The 21,494-nt window shown below is 39.4% G+C and overlaps 1 non-coding gene across 1 annotated transcript; it reads right to left on the bottom strand.

The window, feature by feature from the left end:
- Window positions 1-20,758: 20,758 nt before the first annotated feature.
- Window positions 20,759-20,831, bottom strand: Trnak-cuu. The gene has a single exon. It is a non-coding gene; the product is annotated as a tRNA-Lys (tRNA).
- Window positions 20,832-21,494: the final 663 nt, after the last annotated feature.

Below are 21,494 nucleotides of genomic sequence, written 5' to 3' on the forward strand. Positions count from 1 at the left end.
CTTTAAATGTGTCGTGTTGTTTAACTTGAAATTCATACATAAAACCGGACATAGTACCAGGAACATTGTCAAAAACTGGAGCTTGCTGTAAAAGAATTTTGCGTAGTTGCGTGCGTTCGTCGTCTGTATTTGGACTGCCCTGTTTAACTTTATCAGAAATCATCTGTATAACGTCGTAGTCAGCTTCGTCTGGAGTAGTGGTGGGCAGGAAATCGCGTATCTGTCAGAAATCACAGTGACTGAGAAGTCGCAGATATCACAATCACAACTTTACAGAATCTAAATGCGATTTCAGTCACAGTTAGCAGTCGCAAGTAGTATTTCATATTCAAAGACGTGAGCCATCTATTGGTTGAATTTAGCACTGCTTTCTGCGATTTCAGTGACAAGTCGCAACTAAGAGTCGCAAGTAGCAACTAAAAAGCGCGGTTAACAGTGGCATCTGTTGGTCAAAGTTTGTACTACGCTTGTCTCTGCGATTCGCAGTCGAGTCCAACTGCGATTTCCGTGACAAGTCGCGACTAAGAGTCGCAAGTACCAACTAAAAAGCGCAGTTAACAGTGCCATTTGTTGGCCAAAGATCGTACTACGTCCATCTCTGCGGTACGCTATCGAGTCCAACTGCGATTTCCGTGACAAGTCGCAACTAAGAGTCGCGCGTAGCAACTAAAAAGCGCAGTTAACAGTGCCATCTATTGGCGAAAGTTCGTACTACGTCTATCTCTGCGATACGATATCGAGTCTAACTGCGATTTCCGTGACAAGTCGCAACTAAGAGTCGCAAGTAGCAACTAAAAAGCGCAGTTAGCAGTGCCATCTGTTGAGCAAAGTTCATACTATGCTATTCGCTACCGAGAAACTGCGATTTCTGTGACAAATCGCAACTAAGAGTCGCAAGTAGCAACTAAAAAGCGCAGTTAACATTATTTTCCTAGTGGCATCTGTTGACCGACTTACGTACTTCGTTATGAGAGCCTTGTGCCTCACGAGATCGGTATACTGTGTGTGCATATGAAGGACTTATTTCATTAGTGGTACAAGTCCATTTTTGTTCATTTTGAGATACAGAGTCGTAAAGTTAAATGAGCGCTGAAAAATCTGCAGTTGAGATACCAGAAATATTCAAGCAAATGGCTTCTTGCGAGAGATGAACCTTTATTTATGTTTGTTTGGATCATTAATTTCAGAAGCATTATAGACAGAAAAGTGGAGGTAATGGACTTGTACCACTATTGAAATAAGCCCTTCACATTATATGACGACATGCACATTCAGCATCAGTTATGGTTGGTCAAACACAGCTGTGATTCTGAAAGTATTATATTAATAAGAAGCAACATTGCCTTTTTCTCCTGAAAATATCAAGTAACGTAACAAATGTGTTTGATTCTGCTTCCAATATGACAGTTTTGCTTAATACTCCACATGCCTACAGGACTTTGCAATGTTAACACAGAGGAACTCAGACATCTGTATAAGTGTAGTGAAATGAAAACAGTATTATTGGGTCATATCAATGCCTCACTTTTGTTCCGACACAGTTCAAGACTCGGGATAAAAGTTTTACACCTGGGGTTCTACATGGCAACTTCACACACAAGAACTTTTGCCGTCACTACTACCACCTACATAAGTAAGCTTTTCCTGTGTTACTTTCAAGTATTGCACTTAAGCTATTCCTGATTTAAATGGAAGATCTGTACTTCCCACATTCATATCAGCAGCCTCAAAATACATATGTCACTCTCCAACTAGTGTTCACCAATAAATAAGTGGCGGAAAATTACGGGTATAGGACGGCTTAAACATGTGGAAAATGAGATTTTCATTATTCACTCACTGTATTTAACATTTATTATTCCTTTAAAATCACACAACAACTTCAATAAAACACAGTTTAATCACTCATAAGCACACTTATTTCACGATTATGTCACTTTTAAACTGCAAATTCTTCTAAGAGCTGTCTTGAATCTTCACGAGTCTCTCTCAACAGCCTTGATGTGGATAGATACGTACAGCAACCAGTAATCAGAGTCAGAACTGTGTCTGCAAAATCACAAGGATTATTAAACAATTTTTGCTGTCACTAATTACAAGTAATATAATTGACAAGAGTAGATTGCTAAAATTTGCTCTAATGAAAGCCACTCAATGGGGTATATTTCACATTTGCAAGAACGATCTCACTGAAGTAATTAAGTCCATCGAAACACTTAGAAACTAACCTCTCGTCTGACGAAAACGGTCTAAAGACGCAGTGGCCATTTCTCCAGATCTGTTGACAATGATATTTTGAGTTATCACTTTACTGAGTGACTAAAATGTAGTTCGCGTACCTCTGAACATAACAATATGTTAGAATTCATTTTATAAACACGAACTATTACGCTACTGTATGGCTACTTACATATTAATTGCACTATTAATATTTTCACAGTTGTTTCTTGAATACAAAATTAAAGCCAACGGAAGAACAAACGTAAAACATACTTACCAATGACAGGTTTGTTGAGATGCAATTTTCTGTGTGGACAGATGTAACTTTTTCATACGGTGGTAAGTCACAGAAAGCGCAGGAGTCACAGAATTCGCGGAAGTAGCAGAAGTCGCAGAGATCGCAGAAGTCGCAGATATCGCAGAAGTAGCAGAAATCACAGAAGTCGCAGAAGTAGCAGAAGTCGCAGAAATCGCGGAAGTAGCAGAAATCGCAGAAATAGCCGTGGCGGAGGGATACACGACCTAGGTTCCTTAACAGAGACTCTTAACTGCGACAAATCACAGTTAAGAATAACAGATACTGAAAAGTAGCATTCACAGAAATCACTGATATCGGAAAATCGCAGTTTAGCCCATCACTAGTCTGGAGTATTATAGTTGTGTATGTACGTATCTGTGAACAATGTGGAATGACAGGCTAAGTTACGTGATGCGGAAATGACCTCTGTACGATTAATTGTTCGTTCTTCTGCAGATAAAGAGTACTGAAATTCTAGTTGTACATTTTCATCCTTCGACATTAAATAGGAGTTTTCAAAGTCAATAATGGCATCGTATTGTACCAGAAAATCCGTACCTAAAATAATGTCTGTCGTCAATAACGGAATAATCCAAAAATTTGAGTGAAATGTATGACCTGCAATACAAAATGATAAATGTGTGTGTAATTTTACATCTACTCCTTTACTAGATACTGCTCCTTTTACTTTCGTTTTGCCTAATGGTAACGTAGGACAGGTATTCTCTTTGTTACACTCGTTGAAAGTTTCTTCATTTATAACTGACATACGTGATCTAGAATCGCTTACTGCTGAAAATTTCGATGATCCAATGTTAACTTCGATGTCAGGGTGTGAAATGGTTTTTTGTTCAACTGGTCTTTCCTGCAAAAGAGTGTCTCGGATGTCGTCAATAGTAATAACATTTTCGTGAACAAGATTCTGTGTATCTGAAGTATTACCTACGTTGCTGGAAGATGCAACCTGTACTGTATCTAGTCAAATTCTATCTGACGTGTTATTATTTTCAGGAGGATGCTGTGGCATTTCCACTATTTGTACTGTTCTATTATTTCTTCCTGACGTATTACGTTCTGGATGATACCTACTGTCTGGTTCATTCATGATAATATGTTGTTGCTGATGTTCTTGCTGCTGATAAGACCGACTGTTATTAAATGTACGCTGAAAATTGTGCTCATTATTTTTACGTTTGTCTTGATAGTCATTTCTATACGGTGCACTGCGATAGGAATTGAAATAGTGTGTTTTCTGTACTTACTGATTTCCTTGTTGCTGGGCGTTACTATTTGTTGGGGCCGACGCTATACGCGTACGCGGTGAAACGTTAAAGCTTGGTTGACCTTGTACATTACATTGTTGGTTAGGTATGCTAACCGGTTGGCTTTCATGGTGTTGCGGTGAAAAACGTCTATTGTTACCAAAATGTGGTTCCTGTTGCTGAAAATTTTGTCGATACTGATAATTAAAATTTTGTCTGTTATTGAAGTTCTGGTGGTTGTCGTTCCTGAAGCGTCTATTAGCTTTGCTATTGAAATAGCGTGGCTGATCGTAATTGCTGTATGTTTGTTGACTTTGGTTATTATACGAAAAATTTTTGTTTATAAAGGAATAATCCGATTGCTGCACTTCCAAAAGCTGTAACAAATCTCTGAATGCCGAAATATTTTCTTTCTGTCGACCCGTTAAAAGTGACACTCTTAATGATCGTGGTTATTTAGAGATGCATAATTGAATAAGTGCAGATTCACTGTATGGTTCACTTAAGTACTGGTTTTGTTGGACCATGTGTTCAAAAAATTGCGTAACATTGGAAAAATTTGAGTTATTATAATTCGATAAACTAATTAATTGATCCTTGATTCCGCGCTGTGTCCTCTTCGACCAATACGCTGACCGAAAAGCATTCTGAAATTCTTCTACCAAGTAGCATTGTCTCGCGATCGGTCTCATACGAGTTGCCAGTTCGCCTTCCAAAAAACTGCAAATAAATTCAAGTTTGTGCGTTGCAGGCCAAGTCGGTGGAAAAGCAAAGCTAAATTCTTGTATCCAATCCAAAGGGTGAATCTGTGTTCTGTCATTTTTAAATACTTTAAATTTTCTCACGGATAGAAAATGCCTGTAATCAGAATTATCGTCTCGGAATGTTTGAACAGGTTCAGGATTGTATGAGAATCTATTTGTCAGTGACCGTTCGGAATATACCTCACGTACTCTCTATAAAGTTATACAGGCTGCGTGAGTGTGAGAAATGTTCGGAATGTGGCGTATGCTGTGACGTGTTAGTGACTGAAACATTTTTCAACTCTGTCACTTCTTGCTGTAGAGTTGACAATTTTCTACGTAATGTATTATTGGACGAATCTATCTCACTGATCGTCTGCTGTAAATTTTGGAATTCAGGTGTTTGATTAAACGAAATCGGTGAAGTATCGTCTGATTTGGTGTCATTATTACTTTCGATAACGTCAATACGACTGGCCAATTCATCATATTTTTCAGTCAGTATTTTTACCTGATCATCGTTTTTAGTGTCACAAGCATTAATCTGTTTTTGTATTTTACGTGTGGTTTCGTTCAATTTTTTAACGTCAGCTTTGATGACATCGGAATCCTGTGTTAGTTCTAATTGTTCGAGTCTGTCGTTCACTGTCTGAAAATCTACTGTGTGTGTATCTGTTTTTGATTTAAGATCGGAAATTTCATCACGCAATTCGGTGTTCAACTGTTTGACAGTATTAATTTCGTCTGATACTGTAGCTGTATTGTTGTCTACGTATGTTTTTGCTTTCGTAAACAGTTTACGCTTATCTTCCTGTCTCTGTGCGGTAATTGTTTCCATGACTTGTCGTTTTACTTTATTTTGTTCCTGTATGAATTTACGGTAACGCGTTTCACTGTTTTCTAGGTGGTGATTAAAACGTTCGTCAATTTGACTGTTCTGTTGGTCGAATTTCGCGTCTACTTTTGCATCCAGTGTGCGCGAAAGTTCTGCTGGCATTAATTTAAACTCGCCGCGTAACTGTGTTGCGTTTTCAGTGCATTGTTTACCGACTGCACTAATTTCGTCTCTAAGTAATTTAGTTGTATCTGCATGTCTATTATTTAATTCTTGTGCCACAGATCTAATTACTTCACTGCTTTTCGCAGCACAAGCCTGAATTTCCTCACGCAATTGTTCCTTGGTATCATGACATTGCGCGGCAACGGCTGTAATCTGTGCACTAAGCTGTTTGTTCTGTTCACTAAGTTGTTTGTTCTGTTCACTAAGTTGTTTGAAATTTTCATTAAGGGTGTCTTGTTTTTCATTAAGTCGTTTGTTCTGTTCACTAAGTTGTTTGTGATTGTAGTCTTGCTTATCATTCGACTGTTTGAGACTTTCATTCAACTGTTTGGAATTGTTGTCTAGTCTTTCATTAATTTGTTTGAAATTTTCACTAAATTGTTTGTTATTTTCACTCTGTTGTAGCAATAGTGCCATAATTTGATCCAAGCCAATATTACCTACTCTATTCTCTGTGCTGTTTGATGGCGTACCTGCAATTGTCACGTTTTTTGTAATTTGTAACCATTTGGTCATTTTGTGATTCTTGAAAATGTTTGCTAATCGGATGTGCACTGTTGGTCACTACACCGGAATTAAATAAATGTGACGTATTTTGATTATACTGTTCATTTTCGTTAGAAAAATTTGTCTGTTCATCACGTAAATTTTGCAAACCGGGTGTGTCAAGCTGGGCAGCGTTCATTGTAACAGAACGTGTTGCGTCATCAATTGTCGTTAAATTAACAGAGGACACAATTGAATTTATTTGCTCATCACTAGGATAAAAATCATTATTAGTGGTCGGTACACACTGATTGTCGGTAAATGGAGGATTGTCATTATTACACTGAGTGTCGCAAGTACTATCAGTCAAATGATTTGAGTCGGCTATTTCATTCATTACACATCGCGATGTATTGTTAACAGTTTTTCGCGGCATTTTTGCACAAATCAAGATTAAGCACAAATGAAACAAAGACAATGCAAAAATGCAACAAACACGATCACATCAAAGAGCAACAAATTGCCGATGATCTGTGAAAGAAAGAGTGACAAATTAGTAAATGCGTTGCGCCAGATGCAAACTACGTTGAAATAAATAAGAGCAGATATATGACTACTTATCAGAAGATTCACAAAGAAATACGATCCTGGCCGGATGTCGCCAAGTGTAACCTCCCCACACAAAACAATAAAATAATTACAATGATGAACCACGACCCAAGCGTAACCTCCCACAAAAATATTAATTAAATGAATTTTTAAAAGTATTGTAACCTCTGAACAAAATTAATTTTAATGCAATCTCTGAAATTTTATGTGGACAGCAGCGCTGCCCTTCGGCCCTGTGTTCTGAATAAAAAAGCAAAAAATTCTTACCTCAATAAAAACTGCAAATATATCTGCTCGTATGTAGAAATTTTTGGCACAGCTTCGTGCAATGCTGGCGTATATTTTTTTCTGATTCTTGGAAGGAATGATCATGCATTGGAAATTTTCTTTAAATTGAAATGGATGCTTTTCTTTAAAAAATTACTTTAGATTATGAAAATTATTATTGCGGCAATTTTGATAGAAGTTAATGACAGTTAATATACATTACTAGACATGCGCAAGGCTGCTTCTTTACCTTCTACAACAATACTCATCGTCCAGAGTCCCGACCAGAGCAGAGTGCCGACACGCGCAGGCACGCGCCAACTAGCCCGGGCTGAAGACTAAAGCAGACAAACCACTACTACCGACTTTCACGGACTCGCGACAAGCAACAACTAACTACATACTACTCTCTGGTCAGAGATTCTGCCATGCCTCGCCCATCGCCGGCAATGCATACGTCTTACAATGTTTAAATTTTTTATGTAATCTAATGATTTGCTCATTCTAGAAGTTCACTTGGCTTCCTAGTACACGAACATTTTTATGAGTATAATTACTTTTTATTAGAAACTGTATCTGTTGATGATACTTGTCGTTTGAGGCTCAGACATAGCAACAATTATGTATCTGGTTTCTTCTATGCTTGGGAATCAGTTTTATTGCATTTGACCATTTTACTACGGCATCTTTGTGGCTTTCCTTTAAAGCTACAAATGGTGGTGACTAATTTGTTACGTTCAATAATGTAGGTATTACATGCCATAGGGATTTCCTGCGTTCCACATTCACTGATTTTGCTCAGTGTGGCGAACAAAGCACCGCTTTATTGAGTGAATGTACGACGTCTTTTTGCAAAAGGTCCGGTCTTGTGTTGTACACTTGAATTTTTTTCTTATTAAAGAAAAACAACTTTATTCAGTAAATGTCTGCACGTTTCAAGAGAATCGTGTAATAAACTGTCCTGTACCATACAATTTTTTACCTCCCGGCGGCCTTGGGAAACTAAAGAATGACAAATGTGGTCACATATTGTAGTTATTATCGATTTTGTAAAAACCACGTTACAAATCAATATAAACGTTAGTATTCGCACTCATCCGATATCGTATTCAGAAATGTCGCTTGTTGGCCGCTTGTGACAGTGCTATCGCTGTGGGTAGCAAAAACGAGGAGTGTCGCGACCCTTATGTTTGACTGTGTAGCGCCGTTTCTCCTTATATACCCCCGTGGAGTTATATCTGCACGAAATAGCTTCACTGAATTGTTGCTTAAATTTAACAAAAGAAATGCGATGAACGGTAAAAGGAACTTCATCCGTAACTTACGGAAGAACGAAACTTTAATTAAGTAATTCATTGATTTGAAAATAACGAACGGAAGACCTTCTTAGATGACAAATATGTGATGTGGCTGGCTGAAGCTGATAAATTAGCTATTAGTACACCGACGTGGTAACTTCAGATTGACAAAACCACGGCACTTCTGCAGCGTATGAATTTCTTAGTTACTTGGAAGAGTATCATAGTAATTTTTTGTTATAAGTTAAAAGTCACTTAGAGCAAAAAACCGAAGATATGCACTATATATTTATTTATTTAATAGACCTAAGGTTTTTATATTCTTTTCGTTTGCAGTACGAATCATTTACGTTTTGTACAACAAGCAACAGAGGGTAATAGTAATTACATAACAACGCATCATCGCTAGAATAGTTTATTTTTGATACTATTAAGTGTGTGTGTGTGTGTGTGTGGCTCCACCTGAAGACAGACTATGATTGGCCTGACAGCAAAGGGTAAGTTGGTACCTAGTAAGTATCACTTGACATGTAACTGTGTACAAGTTTTCAACTGGTCTACGATGTAATCACCAATGACAATTATTTGGTGTGTTACAGATCTACATTTTCCTTTCTGTGTTATTTTATAATACTAACGTACGTTATATTAAAAGGAAGGTCAGAGTTGGTCGTAATATTGATGTTTTATTGATAGCAGACTCGATTTTCGATCACATGGTGATCATCTTCAGTGCTGTACAAATTAAACTCAGACACTGGTATCAAGTTATCAATGACCAAAACTGAGAAGCGATCACAAGACAGTTCTTCTCTCCACATATCTCATTTTAGTGTTCTAAATCATGTTAATTAATTTTTGTATTCTTCGCGTTTACTGCTCTTCGAGACGATCCATTCATTCCGTGACTTTCATGATTGCAAGCAACTCACTGGTAATTTTTTTATTATTACACTATAAGCCGCTCTAAATGATCTGAAAAAAGGCACACAGACGGGAAGAAGACACAAAAAGAACTTGATAAATAAAAACGGTAGCATTCACAACGAAATATAGGAACTGCTTACAGTAAGTCAATGAAAAAGGAGTTTTTAGCTACACAGCATGTCTTCTGTATAATCTTACGTATGTCACATGAATAACAATAACTCATGTCTTTTATTTCCATGAATCAGAGAATATACCGGAATAATTACAAAGAGGAGATTCCAAGTAATTATGTACTATTTAAATGATTTAATTACATGCACCACACGATTTTAACGTCTGATATAACCTGTGACTTGCACTTTCTTAAACACTTTGTTAACATATTGCCCACTGAATGTGAATTAACGAACTGGCAGCCATTTAATCGAAATATTCAGTTAAGCACTACAAATTGTACAGAAATTATAAGGAAAAAACTAAAAGTTGGAGCACACTTCGTGACATGGTACTGACATTTAACATGTCTCAAGACTGAAATCCAGATCTTCATTTCAAAGATGTCGCATATATTGTATACATAGAAAACAGTTAGACTTCACATACTTCTCTACGTAAAACATAAAATAAATGAAATTTTTAGAAATATTTATAGCTGACAATAAACAGATTTTAATGGGAACCTGAGCTGTTCTATCATTTGAAAAACAAAGTACTTTAACAAAACTACGTCGCAAGGAGCTTTCAATTTTGTTAATTTATTAAGACCCATTTTAGGTTAGAGATTGTTGGAGCTAGTTTTTTATAGTTGTCCCTCGCAAAATGAACTTGTTTCGTGTACCCTAGTTTATCATTTTCGCCGATTTTTTTCTCGGAACACACGATGGTTACTTCATATAAAGGCGGGAAGATGATTCATTGGTCTTGTGGCGTCGATCAACGAGTCGCTGCGGTATTTAATCGTTACCATTTGTTTTAGTTTTAGGAGAGAGCGAGCAGATGTGTATGGTACTGCACCGCCGTTCTTGGAAACATTATTCACCTGTGGTTTCAGTTTCAATTAATTAAAATCTGTTTTGACCGATTTTGATTTACTGTGCGGGCAGCATATTTCAAATAAATGTAAGCCCATATATAACAAACATGCACGCAAGAACTGGAGAACAGTTTTAGATTGTGTCGGTAAATTCTAATAGACGCGTAAGGAATTTACTGCTTTAATAAAAGCACAATGGCGAGAGGTCCGTAACAACGGCAGTTTTTCCTGAGTCCATGAAACTCAGTATCGGTGTTGTGGTGGAAACACGCTATCAAGTGCAGGCAGAGCTGTTGAACTTCAACAAAGTGTTTTGCAATGCAGTTCAGACATCTGCAGTACGAAGACAACGTTCACGCAAATACTGTAACTGTCTTGGCCTGCAGTTTTCACATGCTGTCGGTAATGAATATATTTCTTGCGAGCAATTCGTTTTCCATCATCGGGTCCACACAATAAGCGTGGAACTAGAGAAGCGGTTTGGGATGTAACAGTCCTCGACCGACGATTTCCTTAGCGGCAATGAGAAACGGACGTCTATCAAGACAATCGCTCTAATTCATTTGGTAATCCAGTGAAAACGTAAATTCAGAAACGTAGGGGCGGATTCGAACCATATGCCTCCAGAACCCTTGTCCAGCGTTGCCGTCACTGTGAGTAAACGCTCAATCAGTGTCGAACAGTAGCTTCAATTCCACTTCGCGTACTTTATATAAGATCTTATACACCAATATATGAGGATGAAATCTGAAGCTCTGAGATAAAATGTAAGGCACCAGCTCTGTCCCACGCCGACAAGTAGCATTTTAATCGCACATGTCAATCGCAGCAGAATGAGCTCCACAAATCCTAATGTAAGTGACTGCTGGCAACGTGTCGAAAGTACCTAGTGTAGTATCTCCTGCATATAACTTTTAGCTATCGCAGAATCTTCATCATGTAGACGACAATGAAGTGCGCTGACAATAGCTGGTTACTGACAGAAATAAACATTGCGAGTTCCAGAATAATAACATACGTCAGTATTTCAATGCTCTAAGTTAAATTATTTAGTCGTCATATCAAATGAACCACTCCTTCAAGTATAATTCATTGATACGTAGGCTTAACATGAACTGGCTGGCTGCTAGATATGTTAATCTCATAATTACGACATAATGGCTTGCAAAATTTTCGTGTAATAATTCAACATTAAGTGCAACATTACACATTCCTCACGGTTAGAAGGATACGTTTCCAAGCATATTCCCGTATTTCACTTCATATACGTCTGATTAAAAACCACACGCACCATTACAGTAAATTCTAATGGGGAAATCTTTATCAACAACGCGTTGGCCCACCACGAATTCCCTGCTTGTGCCATCCTCTTCATCTCGGAGTAGCACTTGTTCGCTACGTGCTCAATTATTTGCTAGATGTATTCGAGTATCCGTCTCTACGTACTGTTTGTACCCTCGAAGCTCTCTATAATACCATGGAAATTATTCCCTGATGATTTATGTCACGAGTTATCATCTTGCGCCCTCTTGTTGTCAGTATTTTTATATGGTTGTTTTCTTCTATAATTCTGCGATGTACCTGCACAATCCTTAGGTGATCAGTCCATCTAATTTTCAACATCCTTCAATACCAAAACATTTCAGAAACGTCGTTTCTCTTCGTCTCCAGTTTCCACAAAGTCCACGATTCACTTCCATACAACGCTCTACTCTAACCGTGCAATCAGCGAAAATGTTTTCTCATTTAATACGACGTGAGTTCTTGTGGCATGGACTGCCCTCTTTGCCTACGCTAGTATGCCTTTTGTGTCCTCCTTGCTTCGTCTGTGATGTGTTATTTTGCCTCCCAGGCAGCAAAATTTAGCAGAGTTCTTCCACTTTGTCAACATTGTGGTCAACAATTTTGAGGTTAAGTTTGTCGTTAATTTCTGCCGATCATTACTTTTCTTTATCTTCATTTTACTTTCAATTCGTAAGATATGCCTAGAAGACTGTTGATTTCACTAACGATGTCACGTAATTATTCCTGGCTTTCACAGGTGATAGCGTCTGGTAGCTAACGTTGCTGCCTCTGGATCACGGGGTCCGGGTTCGGTTCCGGGGAGAGTTGGGGATTTTCTCTGCCCGTGTATTGGGTATTTGTCTTGTCCTCATCATTTTATCTTCATTCGTGAAAGTAGCTAGACTGGACTGTGTAAAGATTGGTACTTTGTGTTGTGGATTGGCAAGACAGCCAACCCACTATGAGAGGAAGCCGAAAGGCACGCGTTTTAGCCCACGCAGGCTGGCGTGAGGTCTGGAACAGGTCTAGGAAATGAGACTAGCAAAAAAGGACGTAGCTGTGGAATACTTAACTTTAATCCATAAATGGTGAACATCGCTCTTGACGGTACATGTTTTACAGCATCAATAGTAACTGGTAATGGCGCCTTGCTAGGTCGTAGCAAATGACGTAGCTGAAGGCTATGCTAACTATCGTCTCGGCAAATGAGAGCGTATTTTTTCAGTGAACCATCGCTAGCAAAGTCGGCTGTAAAACTGGGGCGAGTGCTAGGAAGTCTCTCTAGACCTTCCGTGTGGCGGCGCTCGGTCTGCAATCACTGATAGCGGCGACACGCGGGTGCGACGTATACTAACGGACCGCTGCCGATTTAAAGGCTACAACTCAGCAATTGTGGTGTCTGGCGGTGACACCACACTTTGTACGGGCGCTGATGGCCGCGCAGTTGAGCGTCCCACGAACCGAACATCATCATCATCACAGATGATAGCAATGCCATAAGCGAATCTACTCATCGATATCATTTCATCCTGAATTTTAATCCTGCTGCTGTACCCGATTCTTAGTTTCGTCTTTGTTTCTTAGACGTACAGACTGCATTGTAGAGTAGAAAAACTGCATCCCTGTCTTACAACGTTCTTAATCCGAGCATAACGTTCTTCAACTTCTACTCTTACTGTTTCTTCTTTGTTCTTGTACTTATTGTGTATCGCTTACACCTGTTTTTCTGACCACTAAATAAATTTTTCAGCTGCAAAAATCTCTAAAATCATTTATTCGTATAGATAATTGGTTTCGGCAGTTGCCTGTTGCCATCTTCGAATTATGTTTACAACATTAAACAACCTTCTCTTTCAGTATAGTGAGTTGTAAAGTGGTGATGAACGTGTTTTTTGCACTTGTAATCAACAAAATAACCGCCTTTAGTAGCTGCAGGCGCTATATGAACACAGCCATGGATGAATACCCACCCACCTCCCCAGGGGTCGGAACCCCTACAACCGACAGATTATTATAATCAATAATGAATTAATTAATAGATCGAAAAGATAAGCTTTTTCTAGTGAACCAATAAGTAAGCTTTTAAAAAAAAATCTCACGAGATAGATAAGGATGCTTCACAACTTTAAACTAAAAAATAAAATAAATAAATAGACTAAGACCATACAAGAGTGAGCCAGAGTAAATCCCAGAGTACAACAGAGAGCTTCCCAGAGTCCACCAGAGACCATCCCAGAGTGACCCAGAGAGCATCCCAGAGTACCCCAGAGATCTAAAACACCAAGAAGAATCGCTTCTCGGCTTTTGGCAAGATCAATGTGTAGAAGTACATATCAAATAATAAACTAATAAATTTTAAAATCGTCATGCCAACTTCTAGTACAGCTCACGACACGGACACGGATATACTGAAGGAGACTATTGTGCAGTGATGTCAACATAGACCCGAAAATGGCAACAGAGACATTGTAGAAACCCGTTATCTATAGGAAAAAATTATTTTAGCGCTCTTGGCTTTTGAAACTTTATTCAGGGATCATACTACTGCTGATTGATCTCACACTGACGATGTTAGAAATATATAAATATTTTTCAAGGTAGTCAAACCTTATGAAAGTGGTTTGAATTTTCTAAACTCTTGCCTCCACTATCTCCACATCAGGATATCTGTTGCTTTTATCTCTGCTATAGCCAAACTGATCGTTAGCAACGAGATACTGAGGTTTTCCGCCCTAAAACATATTCTGTGCCAAGTGTTAAGTATTCCTCACAACTGTTTCTAACTGCTGTGTCAATTGTGAAGCTTGGCAGAATTAATGTTTTGAAACAACAAATGGAATTCGATAGTTATCTTCTGCTTTCACGGCTTCCACATGGTGTCACGCGATAGCTGCAATTCGCCAGAAGGTTGCGTGGTAACCGACTGTATAGGCAGCTAAAAGTGGGTCTCATTATGCTCATGAGGCTACCGACACGCGAGAGCTGCCGTACTAGCTTTCGGCGAATCGCGTTTTAAATCCCTAAACGAATGCTCCTGGAATTCTTCATTACTCTTGTCTAATTTTTCTGTGGATCAGTTTTAAATTGATCTGCGCAGTGCATTTTGATTTGGCGATTGGCCAAAATTAAAAGTGTTTGCAGTACAATCAGTAAGAATCAGATGCCGTATTTGTTGTTGATTTTCCATAAGGAGGATTATTACTTTTGAATGTTTCCTTTAACGTTCGTGAGGACCAGCCACTGTCAAAAGGAGTAAACCAATAGTTTCGCATGAGCAAAAACGTTATGCCCACTGCCCGCTGTCCACTACAAGATGAAATACCACTTTCTGGCGAAACATATAGGTGATGCGGTGAACGATGTATGTTCGTCGGGGTGGGCAAAAAAAGAATTATTTTTTAAAGAAATATATTTTCAAATTGTTTACAAAAAAACCTTATCCCCTACAAATTACTCTCCATTACGACTAATACATTTGTCTTAACGGTACTTCCACTGTTCCAAACATTTTTTTGTAGTCGTTTTTAGAAGTGGCTGACTGCACCTCCTTCGTTTTATTTTTCCTTGACTTTGTACAATATTGTCAAATCGGCGACCTTTCATGCCCCTTTTCAAGCGTGGAAATAACAAAAAGTCACACGGAGCCAGGTCAGGTGAGTAAGGTGCGTTGGGCAGCGTAACCATGCCATTTTTAGCCAAAAATTGTCTAACAGAGATGTCTGTGTGTGCAAGCGCGTTATCGTGGTGGAAGAACCAGTCTCCTGTGTGCCACAAATCTGGTCTTTTTTGACGAACACTGTTGCGCAGTCTTCCTAAAACTTTTTTCAAATAAAAGGGTTTGATTAATGGTCTAACCTGGGGGAACAAACTCTGAGTGAACTACACCCTTGGCATCAAAAAGGCAAATTAGCAATGTTATGCTGTCCGAATTGGCTTGACGACGTTTCTTCGGACTTGGTGAGGATGAAGTCTTCCATGGGCTTGATTGCTGCTCTGTTTACGGGCCGCTATCACAGCACCAGTAAAGACCCTTGACAGAAAATCAGTATCAGTTTCAGGCTGTGTTTTCAAAGCACGACATGTTTCAGTTCGACGTTCCTTTTGATTATCAGTCAGAATCAGAGGAACAAACTTGGCAGCAACCCTTTTCATTCCCAAATCTTCCGTTAAAAATCCCTGAACCGAACTCCAAGATAACCCACTAATCTCTGACAGTTGATCAGTTATTCGTCGACGGTCTGTGAGCACAAAATCTCGATTTTTTTTCAATATTTTCGTCGAGTCGGTCAACTAATGGACGTCCAAGACGAGGTTTATCATTAATCGACATGTCGCCATTGTTAAATCGAGCAAATCATTCGTACACTTAAGTTTTTTCCAATAGCGTCATCTCGGTAAGCTGTTTTCTACATTAAAACTGTTTCAGCAGCATTTTTACAAAGTAGAAACCCGAATTTCACATTTGCATGTTTATCACTGGCACTTTCCATCATAAAAAACGAAACATTAACAAAACAGAGCTAGCAAAAATAATCACTGCAGGTGAACAGAAAAAGGCAGGTCGACAACACAGGCGGCACTGAATTGGCAATAAGTTTCGCTATACACGCCTAGTGGCAGAAATGCGTACTACAAAAGCTCCGCCTGCGGGAATGTTATCCCGGTTTTCTTTAATGGCATTGAGGCGAATAGGGAATCAGTCTAGCGACGATAAAGAAAACCCATTGACATAAGCGACTTTGACAAAGTTCTATGGCCCAAAGCGTCGGAAAGAGCATCTCGGGAAGTAAGAAGCTGATAGGATATTGCTACGGTACTGTTGCGAGCTTCTGTGGAAAATGATTGAAGACTTGTGACGAGTAAATGTCAAGGTATTTGACGTCCGCAACTCATCACTTAACGTGGAGGTCGAAGATTTCCCCGCTCCATAAAGCAAGACAGATTGCGATCAGTGGCTGATCTGTAGGCATAAGTCGTTCAGTCACAAATGTTTGGAAGGTTCAGCACATGTAGCTGAATATGGGTGACCACAGAAGACGACCATTGCGTGTTATTATATTCAACATTTAAATCTGCGTCACTTGTTTTGCAGTCAAATAACATGTACATTTCACTGAAAACGCATTCACCTCTCGCAAGCGACTTGACGTACTGGCTAGCCTGGATTTCTCATCGTGTAGCGTGAGAAACGCATATTTTCTTCCAAAATTTAATATTAACACAGTTCTACTGCCCTGCACTGAGATTTATGTATTTCTATTTCAAAATAAGTTTCATGCCAGTTTTTCAGTTGCTAGCCAGACACATTCAAACACGAGATGGTATCTTATCACTTTCACTAAAAATGCTTCTGTAGCACAAAACTCGCGATGTGCAACGCAAGTATGCAAAACACATTCATAAACGTCAATAATGAAAAATGACGAGCTAAACGACCGATAAATGAGAACAAGGCTCCAAATAAACCTATGTCTCATCAAGCCAGAACGTTAATACATATTTTCATAAAGTTGCCACCACTAGACAAATTCGCAAAATATTTCTTAATAATTTTCCTGTGCACGGTTGCCCTTCCTCGACATTTGTTTCAATTACAAGACAAAACCATGTACTGCGTTATAAAATTTCTAGACTAAACTTCAATGATACGCAATGTTCTAACAATAAGAAACTACACAACTACAAATATAAAAATTCTGGATTATCTTACACGTGGGCTTCCATAATTGCTCCATTAATACAGGCATCAAGAAATGTGTTGTATCACCCCGGTTCCCACAACTTCTGAAGATAGACAATGACTGTGGATATTGCATCACAGACACCGTCCCTTTGGCTGTTCAGACAGATCACTAAACCCGCCCAAAGATGTAAACAATCATGTATGAGCTGCGCATATTAGACGGAGGAGGGTCCGACAGCCGAACAATTTGTCATTCCACGAGGAAGGAGGTGTACGGCTCGTGTTTTCGCGAATGGCCGAGCAAAACATTTCAGATACATCACCGCCAAGAATTGTCACGACAGTGACAATTTATAGTGTGATGAGCGAGAGGACAACGTCCCTTACAACTTTTGATGCTGCTAACACCCCCGGACTATTCAAACCTTATCTAAGAACATTCTAAGCCTGGAACTGTCGCTATCGACCGCGAAATGTATGGGAAACAAAGCCCGAAGGAAATAAGTGGTTTCATTGATCCCTTTGTTTCTGTGAGTTAGTCTATCTGCAACGTTTTCCTCGGCCACCCGTGAAAAAAAAAACATGATTTCAACATTGGGCTTAACGGTTCCGCCCTCCATCGCAGAAGCAGGGATGAAATGTGAATACGAGGACGTGCGACGACATTCCCGTCGTCTGACACATCCATCGTGGAGCTGGATAGAAATGTAAAGGAATTTGGAGCTAATGTGACCTTAGACCTCACATGAGCATCTTAGATCTGATCTGATTTTCGCATCTGCCTACATTTTGTAATTTGAACAGGTTTTACAAAGGGGAAAGATAATAGGCAACTTTGAGCCAAATTTTAAATTTCTGCTTCGCAAATGGGAGACCATTACTTAGGATAGAAAAGTGATCCTTTAATTGTGTTGCGTAGTGGACTATTCTTACACCTCCTGACAAACGTTTCAATTCAAGTAGTACTTGTTATGTAATTACCTTCAGCTGGCACTTCTAGTTTCAGTTTCATGGGTGCTGGTGAATGCTTTGCAAACGAAATACTTAATTACTACTGTTCTGTACTACGGCCACTCAGAAACCCGATCTCAGTTGAAGGTGGTTTAACGTCTTCGAGAGGACACAAAATTTTCATTTTTAGTATTTCATATGCACACATCAAAAAAAGTTTTGCATCACCCCAGCTCCCCGAACTCCTGAAGACAGACGTTGACTGTGGATATTGTATCACAGGCAAAGTCCCTTCGACTGTTCAGAGATGTCACTACACCCACCCAAAGTTGAAAACACCCATGCATGAGCTGTGCCTATTACACGGAGGTGGTCTGACAGCTGATCATTTCCCTTCACTCCAGCATGAAGGAGGTACACAGATAGTATTGTCTGTAGTTCAACGATGCCTCGACTGTCAATACCGCGGTTCGATCGCGTCTGCATTTTTAATTTGTCCCAGGAAGAGCTCTCAACAAGGGAAGTGTCCAGGCGTCTCCGAGTGAAGCAAAGCAATGTTTTTCGGACATGGAGGAGAAACGCTCAGGTCGCTCAATGGGTACTACTGCAGTGGATGACCGCTACCTACGGATTACGGCTTGGAGGAAACCTGACAGCAATGCCACCATGTTGAATAGTACTTTTCGAGCAGCCACACGATGTCGTGTGACGACTCAAACTGTGCGCAACAGGCTGCATGATGCCCAACTTCACCCCCGACGTCCACGGCGAGTCCCATCTTTGCAAGCATGCAGCGCGGTACAGATGGGCCGAACAATACGGTGAATGGACCGTTCTCTTCACCGATGAGTGTCGCATATGCCTTCAACCAGACAATCGTCGGAGACGTGTTTGGAGGCAATCCGGCAGTTTGAGCTCCTTAGACCCACTGTTCAGCAAGGTGAAGGTTCCCTGATGTTTTGGGGTGGCATTATGTGGGGGCGACGTACGCCGCTGGTGGTTATGGAGGGGCCATAACGGCTGTACGATACGTGAATGCCAACCTCCGACCGATAGTGCAACCATATCGGCAGCATATTGGCGCGTCCCCATCGTGCACATCTTGTGAATGACTACCTTCAGGACATCGCTCGACTAGAGTGACCAGCATGTTCTCCAGACGTGAACACTATCGGTCATGCCCGGGATAGATTGAAAAGGGCTGTTTACGGACGACGTGACCCACCAGCCACCCTGAGGGATCTACTCCGAATCGCCGTTGAGGAGTGGGACAATCTGGACCAACTGTGCCTTGATGAACTTGTGGATAGTATGCCACGACGAATGCAGACTTGCATCAGTGCCAGAGGACGTGCTAGGGGATGTTAGAGGTACCGGTATTGTAACGTTCCCTGGCAACACACACACTATTAATAAACTAAAATTTAATTGTACTATATACGCCGCTATGAAGCAATTTGTATATACTGTAATTATTTAACCAAAAAGTATTATTTAATTTTGTGTAAAGGATATTCGTTATTATTGTAATATTTTCTGTAGTAATATTCTCGATGTATTTGTGCTTGTAATATTCCTATACTCATAATGTGATTACGAAATGTATCAATATCTGCGATAACAAAAATGTAAAATACAGCCGCAGATTGCAAAGAGATATTAACGGTTGCTAGTGATATAAATAGGAATACATAGTGTGCATTCTTTGTCTTCTTCCTCGAGAGCTGAGAGAGAAACCTGTGACGTAGCATTTTATGAATGGGTAGACTTCATCTGTCTGTATCTAGATTTAGCCGCCATTAGAGGAGAAATTACAAACTAATGTAAGTTGAATTATTGTTGTGGTCTAAATACATTATAATTTATCAAAAGTGTGTATTACTAATGTAAATTAGCTTGCCCATGTCATCTATACTATTTCTTTAAAGAATTTTCAGCATTTTTAGCAATTATCGCTGGTGTTGCTGGGCTGTGCCGCGACCGAAGGATTTGCAGCGGCGGCACATTTAAAAAATTGTTCCGCTAAGAAAAATTAACCAAACCCGTAAATCGGGAGCAGATAAAAATTAGCAGTGAATTAAGTAAATGTTTTTCTTTTACAGCGATCCAGAGACTGACGGAATTTATTACTAGTTTCACATTTGTGCATTCATAGGCGGATAGTTAACGTTGAAATTTAACAATTTGTTGGTTCTTTCAAATAACTTAAATGTATAGTGAAGTGTGTTTTATCAATGATAATTAAACGTCGGCTTGGCAATATTTAACTATTTTCTGCTAATAGAGACAGTCTTGTGTTCCATAGCTAACGCCGGGAAAGAATTCAGTAAATATTTAAAAAAAAAATGCACTGCATTCAGAAAACGTGTGCCAAGGCCGAATTATGTAAAAGATTCAATTCTCAACTAAATATTCTTAATCAGTTAATGTGAATTTATCAGCATGAGAGGGTTGACTAAGTTCACGTAATTTTAAATGTGCTTAATTCTGTCTAAATGAATTTTTATTACCACACGTAAATAAGGGGTTCTACAACAAAGATCGTACAGAAAGAAAGAAAGGCAAATTAACTAAAAACAAATTTAAAAAAAAGGTAACTGTTTCATTTTTTTTCATTTAATTTCATTAAACTGTCGCCCAACGTGGGGCTCGAACCCACGACCCTGAGATTAAGAGTCTCATGCTCTACTGACTGAGCTAGCCGTGCAGTGGCCACAAAATACCCATGAGATAACTAGGGAATTATTGCAGTTGGTGAACAATTAATATTTTTTTCATGTATTGTATGTATTGCCTAACCAATATTGTGTGGTAATTCCTGTATATGATTTTTTGCATGAGATCACTATATACCCAGAGGCAAGCTGAAGAAGAGAGCTCATTATACCAAAAAATTAATTACCTACGACAATACCAGGGGGCAGCTGCACCCAAGATAGATCACCATGATGTAAAGCTACAGTGTAGTTGTCCTGTGGGTAGTAAAGTAGCCTCAGTGCAGTGTTCTCGGATCATTAGTGGTGTGCTTGTTGTTAGTGTTCTTTTTTTAAAAAATAACAGGACATTTGAGTAGTTAGTCATCGTAATATATAATAAGTGTGTTTCAACAAATGACCTTTTCTTGTGTGATTATGTCAGTGAAACCTGAGTGTTAGGATATTTAGTTCAGATTTTCTTTCTTTTGTTGACTATGGTTAGACTGCGTAGTCAAAAAGATATAAACATGGATAATGAACAACGGTTATCAGCCGGCCGAAGTGGCCGTGCGGTTAAAGGCGCTGCAGTCTGGAACCGCAAGACCGCTACGGTCGCAGGTTCGAATCCTGCCTCGAGCATGGATGTTTGTGATGTCCTTAGGTTAGTTAGGTTT

This window comes from Schistocerca piceifrons, chromosome 4, assembly GCF_021461385.2.
Source record: "Schistocerca piceifrons isolate TAMUIC-IGC-003096 chromosome 4, iqSchPice1.1, whole genome shotgun sequence".
NCBI classification, from domain to species: Eukaryota; Metazoa; Arthropoda; class Insecta; order Orthoptera; family Acrididae; genus Schistocerca; species Schistocerca piceifrons.